Source organism: Protopterus annectens, chromosome 17.part0, assembly GCF_019279795.1.
Source record: "Protopterus annectens isolate FY-2018-M chromosome 17.part0, PAN1.0, whole genome shotgun sequence".
Classification (NCBI taxonomy): Eukaryota; Metazoa; Chordata; order Ceratodontiformes; family Protopteridae; genus Protopterus; species Protopterus annectens.
The window spans coordinates 538,664,820-538,688,662 of NC_056751.1; the positions used below are offsets into that span (position 1 = coordinate 538,664,820).

Here is a 23,843-nt window from a genome sequence, read left to right on the forward strand (position 1 = left end):
GCACATATATTTAGCATTTCCAGAGGCTTTGCTAAACTTTTCCACACCATCCACTGCTGCATCAGTCTTTGTGTCATCAGCTTAGAGTTTCAGCCTCTTCTCTTTTCTGATATGTCTATGGCAAACATATATAATGTACTGGGCAAAACGGAAGACCCTGTGTTACTGTGTTATTCTCTTCATCACTTTCTAATATCGGACACTGTCCTGTTCACCAAATCCCTCTGTATCTTACCAATCAGCTGTGCATCCATCCATTTCCTCAGTCTTGGTCTTACTCCAACCCAGTCACAGTGCCTCCTCCTTCCTTGTCTGTCCTTCTTGTTTAGAAAGACCTTTTTACATCTACCTGACAAGATCTGGTTTACTGTTATCGCTTTCTCAACCTCCTGTGTAGAACCAAGTCAGTAGCTCTGTTGATGTCTAGTAGACTACATTTACTAGTTACTCTCTGCCAGGTTTAGTTGCAAACCAGTCAAAAACAGAATCCACAGGGCTATGAACCAACGCTCTTTTGAAGAAACTCCCACCAGCCTTCCTTTTGGGATTATCCCCATGACATTCTTGCCATTAATATTAAGATAACACACCTGGGAATCCCTGGATTTTTTTCTGCTCTGAAACATTGCGCTTTTAAAGTGAACATTAATAAGGCTTAGCAACTGCTTTAGAAAATATATATTAGCTAACAATAACATGAAATAAAGTGAATTGTATAAAAACAGAATATACAGTATATGAGAATAATTTTAAAATGTTACAAAGCTGTTGGTTAAACATAATCCCTCAAAAATACGCAGTTTGTCAGTGAAGTGATGTTATTCTGCAGCTGTGGGTGATCAGTTCTGTTTTTCAGACTCGTATCTCAATATGTTTTATATAAATGTGCCTTTATCTAATACATATGGAAATCATATATCTGAGCCTGCATAGTTTCACATAAAATGCTATTTTTCTTTTTACAAATGTTTAAGAACTTTGAGATGCCAAAACAAGATCTATAGCAACTAAGAACAGAGATCTCTTTTCTTCAGTATAAAGACATTTTCTACTTTAGAGAAAACTACTTAACACACAAATGATGCAATGTAAGTATAAAGTGTTAATTAAATAAACAGCAGTCTTACTTGTAGTTCTTTTTGTGGGTTTAGTTGTTGTCGTTTGAGCTAATGAAAACAAAAAATGAAAACCTGAATATACAACACTCGCCCTTATTCTTTTTGAACGAGCATCTAATGTCAACATCAGTACAATCAATTTTAAATTCATGAAGATGCACTGTATGCATTTATAAATGTTACTTATATAGATCATGAGACACATGAACATACATGCTTCCGATTCATTTATTCATATCAGTAACATTCATCACATTTAGCAAAGTACTGAACTTATTTGTTTTTGCAGGGTCTACGTGAGGCACTGACACTTATAAAATAAGGTCTACTGCAACATAGAGACTATCTATAAATGAAGAGTTATATTTAACCTATTCAAACAAACCATTCTCAGGCTTTTAAAAATTTGATACAGCTCCTCTAATCCAAAATAATATTTACATGATAATTTAAGGCATTCTAGACTCATATAAACAGTGCCAGAAATGCAATGTCTGTTATTCTTCACCATATTATAGACAATGTAAACACAAGCATTAAGTGCAAATTTCAATAAGGCATGAGTTTAAGCTGGTCTATGATGCCAACAGTCCAGCTGAATTTCAGATGAACTACATATACTGGTATTCTCCCGACATGTACACCTGCAACCCAGGTAAAATGAATCAATTTTTTCTTATAGGTCTAGAGGGAGATGAAACCATGACATTGCCTAGAAATGTTACCAGCCTTCGTCTCAGGATTTTTCTCCATAACATTCGTGCCATTATTATTAAGATAACAGGCCTAGAGATCCCTGGATTTCTACACTAGTGAGTGATCTTTTGTAAATTTGCCTCAGAGGTCTGTTACACATTTGCTAGAATTCTGAATCTGAGAAGCAACACATTTTATCCTTGTGTTTATTTTCTATAAAAGAGGTATCTGTTTACACTAAATATTGTTTGTTCTGAAACAGTGTACTAAAAGGTTAACATAAAAATGCCCGAATAACTGCTTTAGAAAAGACATATTAACTGAAGATAATATGAAATATGACGAGTTGTAAATATTCAGAATGTAGAATATATGAAAATAATTTAAAATGTTATAAAGCTTTTGTGTTAACTGAAGATAATATGAAATGAGTTGTAAATATTCAGAATGTAGAATATATGAAAATACTTTAAAAATGTTATAAAGCTTTTGTGTTAAAAAGTTAAAGACAACCCATCAGGGAATATGCAATTATTAGTGCAGTGCTATTCTTCTACAGATGTGGTCAATCAATTCTGTTTTTATGATTAATATCTTAATATGTTTTACAGAAGTTTACCATCATCTAATCCATAATACAAATTGTATGCCACAACATATATAAATTCGTGTACCTATTAGAGGCTTCAATTTTCAGAAACTCAAAATTCATATTGATTGAGAAAATATGATAGAGTTTCCAAAAACTTGAAGCTTTTGAATGGAGTACATGGTACAGTGAGGATCAGAGAATGTATCCTTTACCCCACTATCATGCAATCTCGGAACTGGTATGTATGTATGTATGTATAATACGCAGGAGCTGTAGGGGGTAAAACAAAAATGGCGTATTTATATTATTTTTCAAAGTTCGAGTTCTGGGAAACTTGATCATATCATCTCAACAAAATGAATTTATATATATATATATATATATATATATATATATATATATACATATATACATATATATATATATATATATATATATATATATATATATATATATATATATATATATATATACACTTTGTTCTGAAAAACTATAGTGTCTTCAAAATTTTACTATTTGTAGTCAATGCAACTTTTCAAAATGCTGTATTTTTCAATATGAAGAACTTTGTGCACCTTTGCAGGCTTCCTTGGATCAGCTATACATCTTTTGGAAATTTGCTAATATATGCATCTCTGTTCACAAACTATCACTGTGATTCCTTCTTTATAACACTAGACCTATATTTTGAAAACACATTCTGTGTATCATGTTCATTGGATAAGACGGTGATTCAGGTTGTAGCCTGCTATAGGTCCCCAACCATGTCCCAAAACTCTCAACTCCATGTTCCTAAGCACTCTGGATACTATAAGGTCCAACCCAACACTCTCATACTAGGTGACTTCAACTACCCTTCCATCAACTGGGAAAACTACTCATGCACAAAAACACAGGCTGAAAGCTTCCTGGAATTTGTCAATTCCAGTGCCCTGGACCAGTTCATTCTTACCCTCACTAGAGAAAACACCATCCTTGACGTGGTAATTACTAACATGGGCGGCTGTTGCTCTACACCAATAGTCAATTCCTCCCTGGATAGATTCGACCACAAACTAATCACCATGGAAATACACATCTCACCCACACCCCTCAGAAAGGTATCCACAATGAAAAACTTCTCCGAAGCTGACTTTAGGCTCCTAAAAACAGAGGTCGCTAACTTCACGGCACCCATGTCAATGGAAAATAGATGCATGACAGCCAAATCATACACCAATGCACTGTACGAACACATACATAAATGCATGGAATTTGCCATACCAAACAGATCCAAGACACTCTCCTCCAAAAAAAGGAAGTCAATCTGGTGGTGGTCCCTGCCATAAATAAACTCTACAACAGAAGAAAGAAACTGTTGTAGAGAAAGGTGAAGTCCCAAGACTGGAAAAATGCCCTTATTAGCCTCAACAAAAAGTTGAGATCCCTCATCAAAACCTCTAAAGCCAGCTATGAAGGCAGAATTGCGGCAGACACTAAAAACAACCACAAAGCCTTCTATAGTTATATCAAGAATCTCCAAGGCAATACCCAGGTTTGCTCGGAATTACTGCACAATGGTACCTCCTATACTGAAACAACAGATACTGCCAACATACTGACCGATAGATTTAGTGCCAACTTTACCTCCTCTCACTCCCTAAAAGACTAATCAGAATACCAGAGGAATGCAAGCCACCCAGCATTACTGCAGCACAGGTTAAAGGTGCATTGTCCAAGGCCAAGAATACAACTTCCATGGGACCAGACAATATCCCTGGATGTGTTCTACATGAACTACAAAATAAACTGGCACCAGATCTGTGTGCCCTGTTCAATCACAACCTCACCTCAGGCTTTGTCCCTACCGAATTGTGCATTGCTACAGTCAACCCTCTCCATAAAGGAGGAGCGACTACATACCCTGGGAATTATTTCCCCTTTAGCCTGATGAGTCTGATATGTAAGGCTATGGTGCACATCATCATGGACCTAATTAACAAGGATATAGAGGGAATCTCCAAACTCTAGTTCCCATGCAGTTTGGTTTTGTGAAAGGTAGATCATGCCTGCATAACCTGGTTGATTTCTTTGAATCAGTCACCAGAGCTCTGGATGAGGGCAAGGCAGTTCATACAGCCTAACTCGATCTGGCCAAGGCCTTTGATACCATTCTCCACTCAGGAATTATTGAGAAAACTCACCAAACTAGTCATCAACCCGTATATCACTAGGTGGGTTGCAAATTGGCTCACAGATAGAACCCACAGCGTGAAAGTAGCGGACTCCAAGTCAGAGTGCCGAACAGTCATGAGTTGAGTCCCACAGGGATCGGTTCTGGGTCCTCTCCTGTTTGGCATCTACTTCTCAGAAGTCCAGGCCAACACGGAGGGACTCTGGCTGAAGAAGTTCGCAGACGACTTCAAGCTGGAAGCCATTATAGTCCCCCCAAGTGATGTAGACATCTTACAGAAAGGCCTCACCGAGACCAATGACTGTTGGTTAGAACCATGGCCTTAAACTTAATGCCAAAAAAATGCATCATAATCCACTTTGGGAAAAACTTAGTTCCCACTAATTACCACATCAATGGGAGCCCACCAAACACTGAAGGCATTATAAGAGATCTGGGGACACAGATTGACAGCAACCTCTCCTTCAAACACCACATTGCCACTGTGTCAGAAAGTCCTTCTATGTGGCACATCTCATTACCAAGGGTTTTGCATACAGGAAGAAAGAGGTCATCATCTCTCTCTCTCTCTACTCTTCTCTGATTAGGCCATTCATAGAGTATAATGCCCCATTTGGCATGTACCTCACTAGACACACGCAACAGCTAGAAAGGCCACAAAAGTGCCTCATGAAGTGGTTCCCAGGACTTAAAACACATGTCCTACATGGATAGACTCAAAAAACTCCAGCTATTCTCTGTCTCATATCATCTACTAAGAGGCGATCTCTGCTTGACTTACAAAGCCATGTCTGACCCTGCTCTGTTAGAAATGCTACATCTAAAGAAATCACAATCCCTTTGCACCACACACCCCAGAGACCTCAACATTATTAGCACATTCAACAGAACATGCTGGAGGGACAGGTTCATAACCCAGAGACTGCGCATGCTCTGTAAGAGACTTCCCATACATGTTAAACAAACTACCTCACTGGCCCTCTTTAAGAGAAATCTTGATGAGTGGATGGGAAATAGAAAGTTCACCTCGGGGATCACTCCAGTGGCTCTACTTGATAGAGGCACTGGGAACTAACCTCGGGCGGCACAATGCCTGGTGACTTCTATGGGCTAGGCTTGTAAAGTCTCCGGGGCTATTAGCATAGTACACATCTATAGACCTATAAAAACTGCACAAGAAATAGAGATGCAGTCTATGGGGATCATCTAAAGGGAATACTTCAGTGTAGTAAAATATGACCAGGATGGCAGGGATGAAAATAACTGAAAAGACTTGACTATTTTTGATTCAGCAGTGAATTATATTACATTTATAGTCATATTTTTAAGTGTATTTTTCTACCTCAGCCACAAGTCTACCTTTTCCCTTCCCTTTATTCCACCTGTCTAATGCCCCCTTGAAAATCTGTATTGCTTCCCATACTCACCCAGCCACTCTGGTAGCCCATTCCATAGACCCATTACAGACCCTGTGCAAAAGTATATTTGAAGATCTAGGAAGTTACTAGACCATACAATGTGTTGCCCATGCCTCCCTCCTTCTTTGTCTGTCCTTGTTTGGAAAAGACCTTTTCATATCTACCTGACAAGAACTTGTGTACTGGTATCATGTTCCTCGGTTCATTAGGTCATATTAGAGAAAAGCCCCATTTCCTTGTAGTCACTGGACATAATCCACCCTATCCAAACCCACCTTTTTCGGTTAGCTTTCTTCTAGATACATTTCAGCAACCTAATGTATTTTTCATTATGGAGGCTCCAGAATGACATGCTGTATCCAACATGTTGTCTGAGCAAGGCCCTATAGACTAGGAGATAACTGCTTTGCTCCTGCTATATAGCAACCTGAAAAAACATCCAAACATTCCATTTTTGCTGCCACTGTTTTTCCACTGCATTTTTGGTGGTTCACTCAATCCTCATAAATACTCTTTCTGCTCTGCCACTGTTAGCTCCACTCACTCTAGCTGAAACTTCACACCAAAGTTGTTGTGGTGTAAATGTAGCACTTTGTATTTCTTTGCAGTGAACCTCATCTGCTGTGTTCCTGCACATATGTTTAGCCTTTCCAGATGTTTTGCTAAACGTTTTCACACCATCCACAGCTGTATCTGGCTTTGTCTCATCAGTTTAGAGTTTGAGCCAGTTCTCTTTCCCTTCAGATATATCTAAGGCAAACACATGTAAAGTACTGGGCCCAAAGAGAAGACCCTGTGTTACTCTCCTTGTCACTTTCCTAATATCTGACACTGTCCATTTTACCAAGTCCCTCTATATCTTACCAATCAGCTGTGCATCTATCCATTTACTCAGTCTTAGTCCTACTCCCACCCCATTAGTGCCCCCTCCTTCCTTGTCTGCCCTTCTTGTTTAGAAATACCTCTTCACATCTACCTGACAAAAACTTGTTTACTCTTCTCTGTTTCTCTTTCTCAACCTCCTATGTGGAACCAAGTCAGCAGCCCTGCTGAAGTTCAGGTAAACCACATTTACTAGTTCCTTTCTGTCAAGATCAGCTGCAAATCAGTCAAAAACAGAATATATATGGCCATGAACCAATGTTCTTTTGTAGAAATGCCACCAGCCTTCGTTTGGGATTCTCCCTTTTTTAATTTCTCCATTTGTTTTGGGTTTCTAATACCATGGCAGGAATGGACTTCATTCCTAAGTCAAAGTATGATTAAAGTTCATGAAATTAGTTCTGTTTCAATCTTTGATGTCAGCCAGAAGAGCTCTGTGCAGTACCTACAATTTGCCGACAGTAGTAACTCATTCTGCAATTTGTATGGGGTAACATATCTAAATACAATTGTAGATTCTTTTTTATATGACCCTTTCCTCCTACTACTATTAGAAATGCCTGGGTATCTTTCTTCCACATTGCTCTCTTCTGCCTGTAAATCATGATATTTTATGACTTTATGTCTTTCTGTGTGCAAGACACTGTAGTCACTGGGTGTAGTGATTTCAATGCTACTTTTGTCTTCTTTTCATGGCCCACTATATTTGTTTATCTAGCATCTAGCAAAATTACAGTCAGCTGCCTGTCGGGTGCCAGGATCCGCCACATAACGCATGTACTCAAGTCACTCCACAACAAGTACAAATATGATTCTGTCATTGTCCATGCTGGAGTGAATGACTTGAGACGTACCTCCCTGGACTACATGAAAAGAGACATGGAAGAGCTCTCAGATCATCTGGCCCAAGCAGGTATGACTCTAGCCCTGAGTAGCATCCTGCCTTCACCCAGAATGATACCACAATGCAAGGACAAAATGATTGACTTCAACAATTGGCTACGCTTCTGGTGTCATTCAAAGTGGATCCAGTATCTGTCTGCCTGGGACGACATGATCGACAGACCACGATGCTTTGCCAGAGATGGTCTGCACCTGTCGCCCCTGGGATTCAGGTTACTGGCTAAGGCTCTTGCCATCCCTATAGTGCCTTTTTTAGGCAACGTTCAAAGGACAAAACCACCACCATAATCGGTACAAGCATGCAAAATCTGAAGGTAATGCTACTCAATGCTAGAAGTCTAAACCTCAAAACGCACTCTCTCAAGGCACTCCTAAAAATGGAGAACATTGATATCTGTGCAGTAACTGAGACCTGGTTCAAGGCTCCAGAGAGCACCCCTGCAATACCAGGCTACAACTCTTGCCACACTTTTCAGCCACCAAACCAGGACCGAAACACTAAAGGTGGAGGAGTGTCCATATTCACCAAGGATATTCACACCACCAGGCTAGTTGCCCAACACAATGCATCTGAAATTCTCCAGGTGCAACAAACACTAGGTAAGACTGCAATCCAAATTGTAGCTTGCTATAGATCCCCCACCATGCCCCAAGATTCCCACTACACCTTTCTAAACATACTGGAAAATATTAAGATAGAACCAAACACCCTAATACTGGGTGATTCTAACTACCCTGCCATTAACTGGGAAAACTGCTTGTGTACCAACACCTTTGCTCAACGGTTCTTGGAATTCATAAATTCCAATGCCCTGGATCAACTAATCCATTGTCCCATCAAGGGCTCCAATATCCTAGACCTGGTTATTACCAACATGGGAAATTGATGCTCCACACCTATGGTCACCCCCTCGTTAACATAAGCTAATCACCCTTAACATCCACATCCCACCCCCCAGTAAGGAAACCTCCATAAAAAACTTCTCCAAAGCCAACTTCATGCTACTCAAGTCATGACACCCATGCAGATGGGAACTGACAGTTTGACTGCTGAATCCTACACTAAGGCACTGTACGAGCACATCCACTCATGCATGAATCGTGCCATCCCAAATAGAAACAAGATGCTCTCCTCCAAAAAAAAGGAAGCCAATCTGGTGGACCCCTGCCATAAACAAACTTTACAACAAAAGGAAGAAACTGTTGCAGAAAAGAGGAAAATCCCAGGATGCAAAAAACTCCCTTAAAAGCCTCAGTAAGAAACTGAGATCCCTCATAAAATCCTCCAAAGCTAGTTCCAAAGACAACCACAATGCATTCTATAACTATGTCAAGAATCTAAATGGCAATGCTCAGATATGCTCTGATCTAAAACAGAATGGCATTAAATATACTGATCCCAAGGATATTGCCAGTATCCTGGCAGATCGATTCAGTGCCAACATCACCCCCCTCTCACCCCCTAAATGGCCCATCTCAATACCAGAAGATTGCCAAATTCTGGTAACGGCCACACAGGTAAAAAACACACTCTCCAAAGCTAAGAATACAGTATCCATGGGACCAGATGACATCCCTAGCTGTGTACGACATGAACTACATATGAACTGGCACCTCACCTAAGTGTCATGTTTAATCATAGCCTCACCTCAGGTTTCATGCCCACTGAGTGGCACAGAGCTACAGTTATCCCACGCCACAAGGGGGGATCCACCTTGGATCCCAGAAACTACCGTCCCATCAGTCTGATGAGCCTTATCTGCAAGGTCATGGAGCGTATTATCATGGAACGTATAATATTGGCAACCTTCAAACACTGGACCTCACCCAGTTTGGGTTCATGAAGGGCCGATCTTGTCTCCTGAACCTGATTGACTTCTTTGAATTAGTCTCCAGAGCCATGGACAACGTTAAGGTGGTCCACACAGCCTATCTAGACCTCGCCAAGGCCTTTGACACCATCCCCCACTCTGGAATCATAGATAAACATACAAAGTTGGGCATTAATCCCTACATCACTCAATGGGTTGCCAACTGGCTTAGTGACAGAACCTACACTGTAAAAGTAGCCGACTCCAAATCCAGCTCCAGACAAGTGACAAGTGGAGTACCTCAGGGTTCAGTCCTGGGACCGCTCTTGTTTGACATCTACTTTTCTGAAGTACAGGCCAACACTAAGGGACTCTGGCTAACAAAGTTCGCAGATGACTGCAAACTGGGAGCCATTATTGAATCCCCAAATGTGGATACTCTACAAATGGGCCTTACAGAAACAGATGCTTGGTGCCAGAGCCATGAACTCAAGCTCAATGCCAAGAAATTTATAGCTATCCCCTTTGGGAAAAAACATGTACCCGTGAATTACAACATAGGTGGCAGTACACTAAACACCGAAAGTGTGATAAGAGACTTAGGGACACAGGTGGACAGTGGTCTCACCTTCGATAACCACATTGCCACAACAGTTAGGAAATCCTTCTATGTGGCACACCTCATCACTAAGGGCTTTTCATCCAGAAAAAAGGAGGTCATTGTCCCACTGTACTCATCCCTCATTAGACCCATCTTAGAATACAATGCCCCATTTGGTATATACCTCTCAAGACATCTGCAACAACTGGAAAGGCCACAGAAATACCTCACTAAAAGAATCACAGGCCTAAAGCAGATGCCCTATGCTGACCACCTTAAAAAACTCCAGCTATACTCTGCCGCATATTGTCTACTCAGAAGTGATCAATGCTTAACATACAAGGCCATGTCAAACCCAGCGCTGTTGGACATGCTACACTTAAAGAAATCCCAATCCCTCAGAGCAACAAGCTCCAGGGATCTAAACCTTGTCATCACAATAAACAAAACATGCTGGAGGGTAGGTTCCTGACCTAGAGACTCCCCAGACTCTGGAATAGACTGCCCATACATGTCAAGCAGAGTGCCTCTTTGGCACTCTTCAAAAGGAACCTTGACGATTGGATGGGAGAAAAGAAACTCACCCCCGGGATCATGTCAGTCGCCCTGCTAGACAGGGGTCCAGGGAAGTACACAGTGTGGGAAGAAATAGCCAGGGAATTGTTATGGCTAGGCTTGTATAGGCCCTAGGGCTGATAGCCTAGTACCAACCTATGAACCTATGAACTGTTGATAATGGGTGATCCCTTGTGATGTAGACTTCATCAATTTCTATTATGCTTTGGGGCTCATGTTTCCAGTGTTTTTCAGCCACTCCAATACCACAATGTTTGCACAATCCCCAGTGCAACAGTCTTGCAACATTGTTATGCCTTTCATGTCTCCCCATGACATTCTTGCCATTAATATTAAGATAAGAGGCCTGGAGATCCCTGGATTTTTTCCTTGTTTGAAACATTGCGCTTTTAAAGTGAACATAAATAAGGCTTAGTAACTGCTTTAGAAAGGATATAATAGCTAACAATAATATGATATACAGTGACTTCTATAAATACAGAATGTGCAGCATATGAGAATAATTTTAAAATGTTAAAAAGCTGTTGTGTTGAATATAATCCATCAAAAATACACAATTGGTTAGTGAAGTGATGTTATTCTGCAGCTGTGGGTGATCAGTTCTGTTTTTATAGACTGATATCTCAATGTTTTATACAAATTTGCTTTCATCTAATACATAATGCAAATCATATACCTGAGCTTGCATACTTTTATATTAAATGCTATTTTGCTTTTTATTAATGTTTAATAATTTTGAAACTCCAAGAAAAGTTCTATAGTAACTAAGGACAAAGAGATCTCTTTTCTTCAGTATAATGACATTCTCCACTTTAGAGAAAACTACTTAACGTGCAAATATTACAATGCAAGTGTGAAGTGTAAATTAAATAAACAGCAGTCTTACTTGTAGTTCCTTTCATGGGTTTAGGTATCATTAGTTTAGCTAATAAACAAAAAAAATGAAAATGTCAATATACAACACTTGCTATTATTCTTTGTTTTGAATGAACATCTAATGTGAACATCAGTACAATCAATTTCAAATTCAGTATAAATTTTACTTGTTTATGTGGATCTTGAGACACACTTACATACATGCTTCAGATTCATTTATTCATAACAGTAACATTCATCACACTTGGCAAAGTACTGATCTTTGTTTTTGCAGGTTCTACATGAGACACTTACAATTTATCAGATAAGGTGTACTGCAATGCAGGGACCATCTATAAATGAAGAATTATATATAACCTATTCAAATAAAACATTCATCATCTTTAAAAATGCAATATAGATACTCTAATCCAAAATAACAGTTCCATTATAATTTAAGGAATTCTTGATTCATATAAAGAGTGGCAGCAATTTAAAGTTTGTCATTTTTCAAAATAGTATAGTCAATGTAAACACTTAAGCATTAATTGCAAATTTCAAGGCGGCATGTGTTTAAGCTTTTTCGTGTAGGATGCCAACAGCCTTGTTGAATTCCAGATGAACTGCATATACTGGTTTTCTCATGACATGTACACCTGCAACCCAGTTAAATATGAGTCCATTTACTCGGATAGGTCTACAAGGCAATGAACCCATGATATTCCCTAGAAATGTCACCAGTCTTCCTCTCAGGATTCTCTCCATGATGTTCCTGCCACTACTGTTAAGATAACAGTCATGGAGATCCCTGGACTGCTACACTAGCGAGTGATCTTTTAAAATTGTCCCTCAGTGGTTTGGCATACATTTGCAAAAATTCTGAGTCCGAGAAGCAACCCATTTTATCCTTGTCTTTATTTTCTATAAAAGAAACATCAGTTTAAACTAAGCATTGTTTATTCAGAAATAGTGTACTTAAAGGTGAACATAAAATGGCACAGTACCTGCTTTTGAAAAGATATGCTAATTGAAGATAATATGATGAGTTGTAAATATACAGAATGTAAAACATACAAAAATAATTTAAAAATGTTATAAAGCTTTTGTATTAAATGGATAAGATAACCCATCAGACAATATTTAATTGTTATTGCAGTGCTGCTGTTCTGCAGGTGTGGTCAATCAACTGAGGTTATGACAAATATTTCAAACTATTTTATAGAAATTTACCTCCATCTAATACATAACACAAATCGTATGTCAGAGCATATATAAATTCATGTCCCTGTCAGATGCTTGAGTTTTCAGAAACAATTTCTTCTCCTTTCAGCTTTTCCTATTAGGAGTCGCCACAGTGAAAAAGTATATTTGAAGATCAAGGGAAAAAGTAGTCCATACAATGTTGTGTCTGCCTCCTCCTTCCTTGTCTGTCATTGTTTAGAAAAGGCCTCTTCACATCTGCCTGACAAGGACTTGAGTACTGGTATCATGTTCCTCCATTGTTCGGGTCTTACAAGAGAAAAGCATGTTTCCTTCTAGTCACTGGATATAATCCACCCTATCCAAAACCCACATTTTTCAATTAGCTTTCATTTAGAGTCATTTCAGCAAACTCATGTCTTTTTTATTATGTAGCCTCCAGAACTACATGCAGTATCCAAGATATAGTCTGAACAAGGCCCTATAGACTAGGAGATAACCTCTTTGCTCCTGCTATATATCAATCTGAATAAAACATCCAGACATTCTGTTTATTGCTGCCACTGTATTTCCACTGCATTTTTGGTGGTTCACTCAATTCTCATAGATACTCTATCTGCTCTGTTACTGTTTGTTCCACTCACTGTAGCTGAAACATCACACCAAGGTTGTTGTGGTGTAAGTGTAGCATGCTGCCTTTCTGAACCTCATCTGCTGTCTTCCCTTACATATGCTTAGCCTTTAAAATGCTTTGCTAAACTTTTCCACACTATCCACTGCTGTATCTGTCTGTGTCTTCAGCTTAGAGTTTGAGCCTGTTTTCTTTCCCTTAGATATGTCAAAGAAAACTATACATATAAAGTACGGGGACAAAGAGAAGTCCTTGTGTTACTCTACTTTTCACTTTCCTAATGTCTCACACTGTCCATTTATCAAAACCCTCTCTAGCTTACCAATCAGCTGTGCATCCATCCATTTCCTCAGTCTTGGTCCTACTCCCATCCAATTAGTGCCACCTCCTTAACTGTCTGCCCTTCTTGCTTAGAAAGACCTCTTCACATCTACCTGACAACTGCCATACTGTTCACCCTTTCTCTTGCTCAACCTCTTGTGTGGAACCAGGTAAGCAGCTCTGCTGAAGTCTAGGTAAACTACATTTATTAGTTAATCTCTGTCAAGTTCAGCTGTAAACCAGTTAAAAACAGAACCCATAGGGCCATGAACCAATGCTGTTTTGTAGAAATGACACCATCCTTCCTTTTGGGAATCTTCCCATGACATTTTTGCCATGAATATTAAGATAAGAAGCATGGAGATCCCTGGATTTTTCTCTGCTCTGAAACACTGTGCTTTTAAATTGAACATAAATATGGCTTAGTAACTACTTTGGAAAACATATATTAGCTAAAGATAATATGAAATATTGCCAAGTGCATAAATGCATAATGTGCAGTATATGAAAATAATTTCAAAATGTTACAAAGTCATTGTGTTAAGTATCATTCATTAAAAGACAAGCAAGCAACCTGCACCCCCAAACACAAGCCAGAAAACACATAATTCACCTCAGCAGTGTGCCTCACTACAGCCCTTAAGACAAAGCACCATACCTAACACGCTAGTAATAGGAGACTCTCTAGTAAGGCACACTGATGTTCCACTCACCAGGCTGAACAAGGAGAAGGTTACTGTCAGTTGCCTGTCGGGTGCTTGGATCTGCCACATAACACAGGCACTTAGGTCACTCCAGAACAAGTACAAGTATGAAGCTGTCATTGTACATGTTGGTGTGAATGATCTAAGACGTACCTCCCTGGACTACATGACAAGAGACATTGAGGAGCTCTCTGATCATGTAGCCCAAGCTGCTATGACCCTGACCTTGAGTAGCATACTACCTTCACCTAGAAAGATACCACAATACAATGACAAAATGATCAATTTCAACAATTGGCTAAGCTTCTGGTGTCATTCTAAGGGGATCCAGTGTCTGTCTGCCTGGGATGACATGATAGACAAGTCTCTCTGTTTTGCCAGAGATGTGTTGCACCTGTCACCCCTAGGTTTTCGAATACTGGCCAAGGCTCTTGCCGTCCCCATAGTGCCTTTTTTACGCAAGGCTCAAAGGACAAACCAACCACCGTAACCAGCACAGGTAACCAAAAACTAAGGGTAATGCTACTCAACGCCAGAAGTCTCAACCTCAAAATGCACACACTCGAGGCTCTCCTCAGCATGGAGAAAATCGATGTTTGTGCATTGACGGAAACCTGGTTCAAGGTTCAAGACAGCACCCCAGCACTGCCAGGTTACAATTCATATCATACCTTCTGGCCTCAGTTACTGGATCGCAGTACAAAGGGCAGAGGTGTATCCATATTCATCAAGGATACCCATATCCAGGTTAGTAGCGCAGCATGATGCCCCAGAGATCATCCATGCACAACTATCAGCAGGAAAAACCACATTTCAAGTCGTAGCCAGTTATAGATCGCCCACCATGTCCCAAAATGCTCACTCTGCATTCCTTGAAACATTGGAAAATATAAAGGTCCTACCAAACACCATAATCTTGGGTGATTTCAACTACCCTGGTATAGACTGGGCAAACTACCAATGTTCCAACTCCTATGCTCAGCGATTCATAGAATTTATAAATTCAAATGCCCTTGAACAACTAGTATGTTCCCCCACTAGAGGGGACAACATATTGGATTTAATCATCACAAATATGGGCGCCCATTGTACCACACCCGTTATCACTCCCTCCTTGGTCAGATCCGACCACAAACTGATAACCCTGGACATCCTCACCCCTCCACCTCCCCCAACCAAAGAAACCACAGTCAAAAACCTTTCCAAAGCAAACTTCAAACTACTTGCATCCGAAGTGGAAAGCTTCACTATTCCCTTGCAGAAGGATAATGATATCCAGGATGCGGAATCCTACAGCAAGGCACTCTATATGCATCTTCAGGATTGCATGGACCATGCTATCCCAAATAAAACCAAGACTCCTTCCTCAAGCAAGAAGAAACCAGTCTGGTGGACCCTGGCCATGAGCAAACTTTACAATAAAAGGAGGAGACTTATACAAAAAAAGGCCAAATCTCAAGTAGAAAAATCATCCCTGATCAGCATTAGTAAAAAATTGAGGGCCCTCATCAAGTCAGCTAAAGCTAATTTTGAAAAGAAAGTTGCCAAGGATAACCATAAGGCCTTCTACGGCTACATCAAAAACCTAAATGGCAATGCTCAGGTCTGTTCTGAGCTAATACAAAATGGAACAAAACACACTGACCCTTCTGACATTGCCAACATCTTGGCTGACAGGTTCAGTGCAAACCCCCCCCCACCACCACCACCTACAGGGCCTATTACCATTCCAGGGGAATGTGCAAGTCCAATTATTACTGATACATTGGTTAACAAGGCTCTATCTAAAGCTAAAAACACTGCCTCCATGGGACCAGATGGTGTCCCAGGCTGTGTCATACGCGAGCTCCAAAAGGAATTAACCCCACATCTAAATACCCTGCTCAGTCTCAGCCTTTCCACATGATATGTGCCCATAGAATGGCACATGGCAACTGTGGTCCCGCTACACAAGGGTGGGGCCACAACTGACCCTGGGAACTAACGACCAATAAGCCTGACCAGTCTGATCTGTAAGGCTATGAGGCTATGGAGCAAATCATTATGGAACTCATAAATGGAGAGATTGGGAACCTCCAGTTGCTGGACCCCACACAGTTCGGCTTCGTCAGGGGCAGATCATGCCTCCTGAACCTGGCGGATTTCTTTGAGACAGTCACTCAGGCTATAGATAAGGGAAAGAAGGTACACACGGCTTACCTTGACCTTGCTAAAGCATTTGACACCATTCCCCCATTCAGGTATTATTGTTAAGCTCACCAGCCTGGACCCTTACATCGCAAGATGAATCGCAAACTGGCTCTCAGTCAGATCCCATAAAGTAAGAGTAGCGGGATCTATGTCTGAATCCAGACCAGTAACGAAAGGTGTGCCTTGGGGCTCTGTCCTGGGGCCCCTCCTATTTGGCATATACTTCTCAGAAGTACAGGCAAGCACGGAAGGGCTGTGGCTGACAGTTTGCGGACGACTGCAAACAGGGTGCCATAATAGAGTCTCCAGCCGACATGGAGATCAGCCAGAAGGGCCTAAATGAGACTGATGCATGGTGTCAAAGCCATGGTCTCAAGCTAAATGCAAAAAAATGTTTAGCAATCCCCTTTGGAAAAAACAGAGTACCTGCAAACTATAACATAGGAGGTAATCCCCTGAAAGTTGAAGAAGAAATAAGGGATCTAGGGACCCAAGTAGATAGTCAGCTTTCCTTTGATAACCATGTGGCCAAAGTGGTGAGAAAATCCTTCTATGTGACCCATCTGATCACGAAAGGGTTTGCATCAAGATCTAAGGATGTAATGGTGCCCCCTACACTTCCCTCATCAGACCCATTATTGAGTACAATGCACCAATTGAAATGTACCTGGCTAGACATCTTCAGCAGCTGGAGAGACCACAGAGGTACCTAACCAAGGGGATTACTGGCCTCAAACAGTTGCCCTATGCAGCACGATTGAAAAAGCTAAGACTGTTCTCTGTTGCATACCGCTTTCTCAGAGGAGATCTCTGTCTAACGTACAGAGCCACGTCCAACCCAGAATTACTGAACATGCTCCATCTTAGCAAAACCAAATCTACTCGAGCTACACACTCTAGGGATATAAACCTCAACACAACAATGAATAGAACATGCTGGACGGATAGGTTCCCTTCGCAGAGACTTCCCTTACTATGGAACAGGATCCCGATCTACATAAGACAGAGCCCCTCACTATCACTCAAGAGGAACCTTGATGAGTGGATGGGTAACAGAAAGTTTACACCGGGGATCACACCAACAGCACTACTAGATAGGGGCCAAGGGTACTAGCTGCTAGTACAAGTGTCTAGGGAACTACTAAAGGGGCGGTGAATACTGCACAACGTGGCTGGGCTAATATATGCCTTCAGGCAGATAGCCCAGTACCAACCTATGAACCTATAGCAATAGTGCAATCTCTGGTGAAAATAATGGATCATGCAGTGATGGTACTGTCTACAAAGGTTGCAGAACCATTTCATTATGTATATGTATAGGTCTGTACATACAAGACAAGCCCTTGGACATGCACAGGAGATGAGATCTTATAAAAAGAATCTAACAGCTGACTTGATGATGTCTCCTCCTGGTCAGCTATCACCCAATTAAAGGATGAATAAAAGGGCCAATTGGAAAAGAAAGGGCTAATGGTAATTAGGCTGCAGGAAAAAAAAAGAAACGAGAAGAAAGAGGAAAATGATGTAAAGAGTGTTTTAAGCACAATGTTATGCCTAAACTCTCTATGTCTCGTTACCACACACACATTTTAACCACCACCCAGAAGAATGTATATGCAAAAAAGAACATGCATTTTGTTTCTTTGAAAGCATACATCATACAAATTGATACAATTTTAAAATAACCGAACTGTAGTTCTTTAAATAAATGACTGTTCTACATTGCGTTTCTGTGTGTTCAATTTTACACTTGGATAACTCCATGTATAAATATATATGTAACCTGCATTTTTAAATGCATCCTTCTCCATTTAGAGCTACTTGAGTACATACCATTTAATGGCGAAAAGGTTGCCAGACAAAAACTTTGGAGGCAGAGGGTTTAGCAAATGTGACAAACAGCAGTCTGAGCAGGAAGCTAATGAATTTGTGGAATATCTTAACAGAACCACTGACTTCCTGAAATTTACTAGTATCTAGGATAAAAAACAGATAAATTATTTGGACATTTGTTTAACAAAGAATGTCAATATTCTACACAGTATTATTTACAGGAAGGCTTCCTATTCAAACACCTTGTTGCATTTCACCAGCAACTATCCACACTTCCAAAATCGAAGTGTGGTTAAAGGACAGATGGTAAGGGTGTCAGGACTTGCTAGTAACAATGAATTGTTCCACAGGCAAATTTACAATTTAATTGGAATATTTTGGATAGGGGGTACCCCTTGAAACTATTAATAAACATCAAAAAAAGAAGTTAGTAGAAAGAGGGAATCAACTTTTACACCAATTCTATCATCCAATTGGCAGCCTAAAAGTAAAGATATGACTCAAGGTAGCAGTAAGACCAATGCCATGGTTTTAGAGTATAATGGGGCTGGTTCAAAGGTCATAGATATTGTTAATCAGTGTTGGGAACTTTGTTTCCAAAAGGAGATGTTAGCTATTTTGGGATGAAAACCACAGGTAGCTTTCAGTAGGGGAAGGAATGTTAAAAACATTCTTGAAAAGAAAAGTAACACTCCAATGTATAAATCCTGTATGTCCAAATGTGGAAGTTGCAATTCATGTAGGTACATAAACGTTGGTCCCTATGTTTACATTCAAGGGAAAGATATTTCTATTCAATGTCCTGGCAGATGCAACTGCTGTACTACACATGTTGTGTATGTGGCCAGTTTATCCTGTCCCTGCTTCTATGTAGGAAAAACTATTCGGAGGTTAAGGGACAGGATAAGTGAACATGTCAGGGCTATAAAGAACAAGGACATTCATAATGCCTTTTTTATACATTCAGATAAATGCATAAATTTTAAAAAGTTTGTATTTTTATGATAGACAGGATTCCCACTGATGAGCAAGGAGGTGATATGAATTTAAAGTTGGAAAGTAAAGAATCCCTCTGGCAATTAAGGTTAAATGCATCTGTGGACCCTGGTTTGAACTATTTTATTTCTATCAAGCCATTTTTGAAAATCAGGCATAATCAAATTGTGTAAACATATCAAATAGTACATCAACATTTTAAATGAATTTTCTAGTTTAGTAAGTTATAATAATGCTTCTTTTACAAATGTTATTTAATTGGCATTTTAGTAAGCATTTTGAGCATGTATTAAGATACTGTCTTTTTAAGAAAGTATACAAGTTTAACATGGAGGGTAGGTGTTTATATTTCAGATTTGATTTGTAATATAAAAGCAGTATGGGTAGAATGTTTGAACAACTCTGAAGAAGCCTTTGGTTATTTTGACGAAAACGCTTAGTTGTTTGATCTGAAAATAAACGGTCCAATTTACTGGTTTCGGTACATGTGTTGGTTTAGCAAATGTCTTTCTTGCAAAGTATTATTTGCTGCTGTGTCACATCCCTGGGCAAAATTTGGTGTTTTCCTTTCCTGTTCAGTTAGTTAGAAGCTAGGACAGATACAAACAGTACTTTGACTCCATTATAACATAGCATGCATTGAACTGGTTTAAAAAGATCAGAGTGAACAACTAGGAACGTTTGCATCATTATTTACAACATGTCCATATTATTCACAGAAGGAATTCCAAACTTACATTCAACAGTAGATAGCTCAACAGTAGATAGCTCAAATGGAGGAAGAGAAGACATAACTGTAGGAAAATAGTTAAAAAGGGAAATGATTTAGTTTATATATTTTGACCTTTCATTACATATACACAAACATATAACACAATACATGCTGTGTGTTTAAAGTACATTTTTCATTCAAATAGAAAGGGACTCCAAAAGTTGTATTGTTAAGGCCATGATAACTGATGCATTCATAATGAACAGCTGTTTCACAGTGTCCTGAAACCCGATCACGTATTTTTCAATTTATTGTTGTAGAGCTGGTCACAACAACTGCCAACCCAAATTCTAGTTGTGCATCCCCTTTTTGCAAGACAAATGTTATTAACAGGACATATTTTATGGGCATAACACATAACAGGATTCAGTTCCATCTGAGACTCTGTACCTACTTTGTCTGAACCCTGCATCCATTAATATTGTTTTCTAGTAACATATCTTGGGTCTATATTACCTTATCGAACGATGAAGAGAACGAATGCTTATTCACCATTCCCAAAAAGGTTGAAACCCCTAAAGAACGAAGATGTGGAACAGCAATTTTTTTCCCCAGGGGGGAAAAAAAAATCACTGCTCCGCCAAAAAAAGTTCAAACATAAAATGAACTGGGGGGCTGTGCTCCCCACACCCCCTACTTAAATATACCAACTCCCAGATCGCACCATAGTGGAGGAAATAGGAAAAGTCCTGGAGACGGCCCACCAATTTTTTTCCCTGGGAAAAAAAAATCGATGGTCTGTGTCTTCGCTCTTTAGGGATTTCGACCTTTTCGGATCGATGAAAGAGCATTCGCTCTTTTCATCATTCGATAAGGTGATATAGACCCACATCTCTTTGCTTGTACACCGTCTTATGACATTGCATTCACAATTCCTTCCACTATGCTATATGCAGAATCAAATACATGGGTAGCATCTATTTTTTTATAGATTGTTCCTGCAGCTAAATCCAGGTCAGGCAAATGATTATTTAATTCAAGTACAATTCTTCATTATTCTTTCCAAAGACCACACTGATTTGATTATTAGAATCCTTACAGCCTACTGCATTTACACTTATAAGCTTCCAGTATTGAAGGTCTTCATTACTTTGAATTACAGGTGCATAGGACGACATTAGGCTATTGCTCCAGAGGCCCTTATTAGCCTAGCCAAGAATTTTGCCCATGTTCTCACAAAGTCAGCACTTGTTTACCCAGTTCAGCAGGGACACAGGTGGGATCCCAGGGATGTATGTTCTGTTTTCCATCCAGTTATCCATGTTCCTCTTAAAGAGGGCTAGTGAGGTACTCTGCTTGACATGGAGAGGGAGTCTATTTCACAAATGAGGGAGTCTTTGGGACACAAATCTAGCCCACCAACAAGTTCTATTAATGTCACAGACAAGGTTGAGGCCTTGCATGTGGGTTGCATAAGTGGAGTTTTACTTATGGATACGCAACAACTCCATCAAAGCTGGGTCTGAGATGGCCTTGTATGGCAGACACAGGTCACCTCTGAGCAATCTGTATGAGACTGAGTAGAGGGACAGGGCTTTTAGCCTATCTGTATAGGATAGGTGTTTGAGACCCTGGATTTTCCTGGTCAGGAACCTCTGTAGTCTTTCCAGCTGCTGCATGTGCTTGGCAAGGTACATGCCAATGAGGGCACTGTACTTGATAATGGGTCCGATAAGGGAGGAGTACAGGGATGATATGACTTCCTTGTTCCTGGATGAAATGCCCTTTCTTATGAGGTGGGCCCATGTAGAAAGTCTTCCATACAATGGAGGAAATGTGGTGGCCAAATGTCAGATTATCAACCTGGGTACCCAAGTCCCTCACAACTGACTGTGTGCTTAGTACGTTGTTATTAATGTGTTAGTGCAGATGTCATTTTCTCCAAAGGGGATAATGATGCATTTCTTGGCATTCAGTTTGAGCCCATGCTTCTGGCACCAGTCATTAGTTTGGGTAAGGCCCTCTTGGAGGATGTTCACATCATTAGGAAAATTTAAGACAGCACCCAGCCTGCTGTCATCTGCAAACTTGGTCAGCCACAGACCTCTGGTTTGCACCTCAGAAAAGTATATCCCAAACAGTAGAGGCCCGAAGACCAATCTTTGGGGTAAGCCACTTGTTACGGGTTTACTAGAGGTGGCTTCCCTACTTTGACTGAATGGATTCTATCAGTGAGCCAGTTACCTACCCATCTGGTAACATACGGGTTTAATGCCTAGCTGGGAGAGTTAATCTATTATGCCCAAGTGGGGAATAGTGTTGAAAGCTTTGGCTACGTCAAGGTAGGCGATGTGCACAATCTTCCCCTTGTCCATGGCTTTGGTGACTTTGGGAGAAATCAACCAAGTTTAACAGGCATGATCTCCCTTTGAAAAATGCAAACTGTGTGGGGTCAAGTGTCTGAAGGCTGCCAATGTCCTTGTTTATAAGGTCCATGCTAATGCATTCCATGGCCTTGCAGATCAGGCTAATTAAGCTGATGGGCCTATAACTGACTGGGTCAGTGGATGCTTCACCTTTGTGTAAAGGGATGACAGTGACTGCCCTCCACTCAACTGGAATGACGCCAGTGCTCAGGCTTTGGTTGAATAGAGTGCCTAATGGTGCTGAGAGCTCATGCCTGAGTTCATGTAGGATGTAGCCAAGGAAGTTATCAGGTCCAATACAGGCTGTATTTTTTGCCTTTGAGAGGGCATTAAAGACCTGCTCCCTGGTGATGAGGGGAGGGAGCTAGGTGCTGGGGATGTTCTGTTTTACTTACGGAGGAAGGGGAGTGAAGTTTTCACTGAATCTGTTTGGCAGCAGATTGGCTATATGTACGGTGTTTGTGTACGTGGTGTTCTTTACCACTAGTTCTGAGATTTAGGTGTTACCTTTGAGACTGACTTGTGAAGAAAGGCTTGGGATAGTCCTTAGTGGCTGTGGCCAATTTGGACTTGAAGTTAGCCTTAAAGGATTTCTCCAGTGACCTTATTTGCTTGTTCAGACAAAGGAGAGATTGCTTCCAACTTGATACCTGCTCCTCCTTGGTCCTGGACAGCATTTTTTCCCTTTAATTATAGAGTTTTTTTTATTGCTCCTGTCCATCAGACACGTTTACTCTTCCTTGAGGAAGATGATTTGGTCCTTTCAGGTATTGCTGAGACCATGCAGCCATGTAGGTGATCATATAGTTTTTTGGTGCAGGCTTGGACATTAGTGTTAGTTCCAAATGAAGGGACAGTAGCTGTGAAGCTGTTTATACCTGCTCTTGGGAGATTGTAGTCAGCTTTGGAAAAGTTTTTTTTTTTTTTTTTGGTTTCACCCTGAAATTATGTTTCATTTCCAGCATTTACTCTGACTTATTAGTTTGAAACTTCTGATAAACTTCCTTCTGACAAACTTCCGTTTACTCTTTGGCTTCTTGGTTTGAAACTTCTGACAAACTTCCTTCTTTACAGGCCTGCCTTCAGTACCTTGCTGTACTGCTTTCTTTTGTCCTTCAGACTATAACTCTCAAATATCCTAAATTGACTTTATGCACCACTTTTTCAATCAAAATACAGCTCCATCAATAGCCACCTGATTTACA

At 40.3% G+C, this 23,843-nt stretch overlaps 1 protein-coding gene and 1 long non-coding RNA gene across 2 annotated transcripts in view; both read right to left on the reverse strand.

Annotated features, from left to right (window-relative positions):
• The window catches only part of LOC122791453 (mucin-6-like), a 1,454,314-nt gene that overhangs the window by 697,867 nt on the left and 732,604 nt on the right, over window positions 1–23,843 (reverse strand). The window lies entirely within an intron of this gene.
• Window positions 1,121–20,294, reverse strand: LOC122791810. Its single transcript, XR_006363199.1, has 3 exons — window positions 20,238–20,294; window positions 11,657–11,695; window positions 1,121–1,166 (listed from the first exon to the last, which is right to left on the reverse strand). It is a non-coding gene; the product is annotated as an uncharacterized LOC122791810 (long non-coding RNA).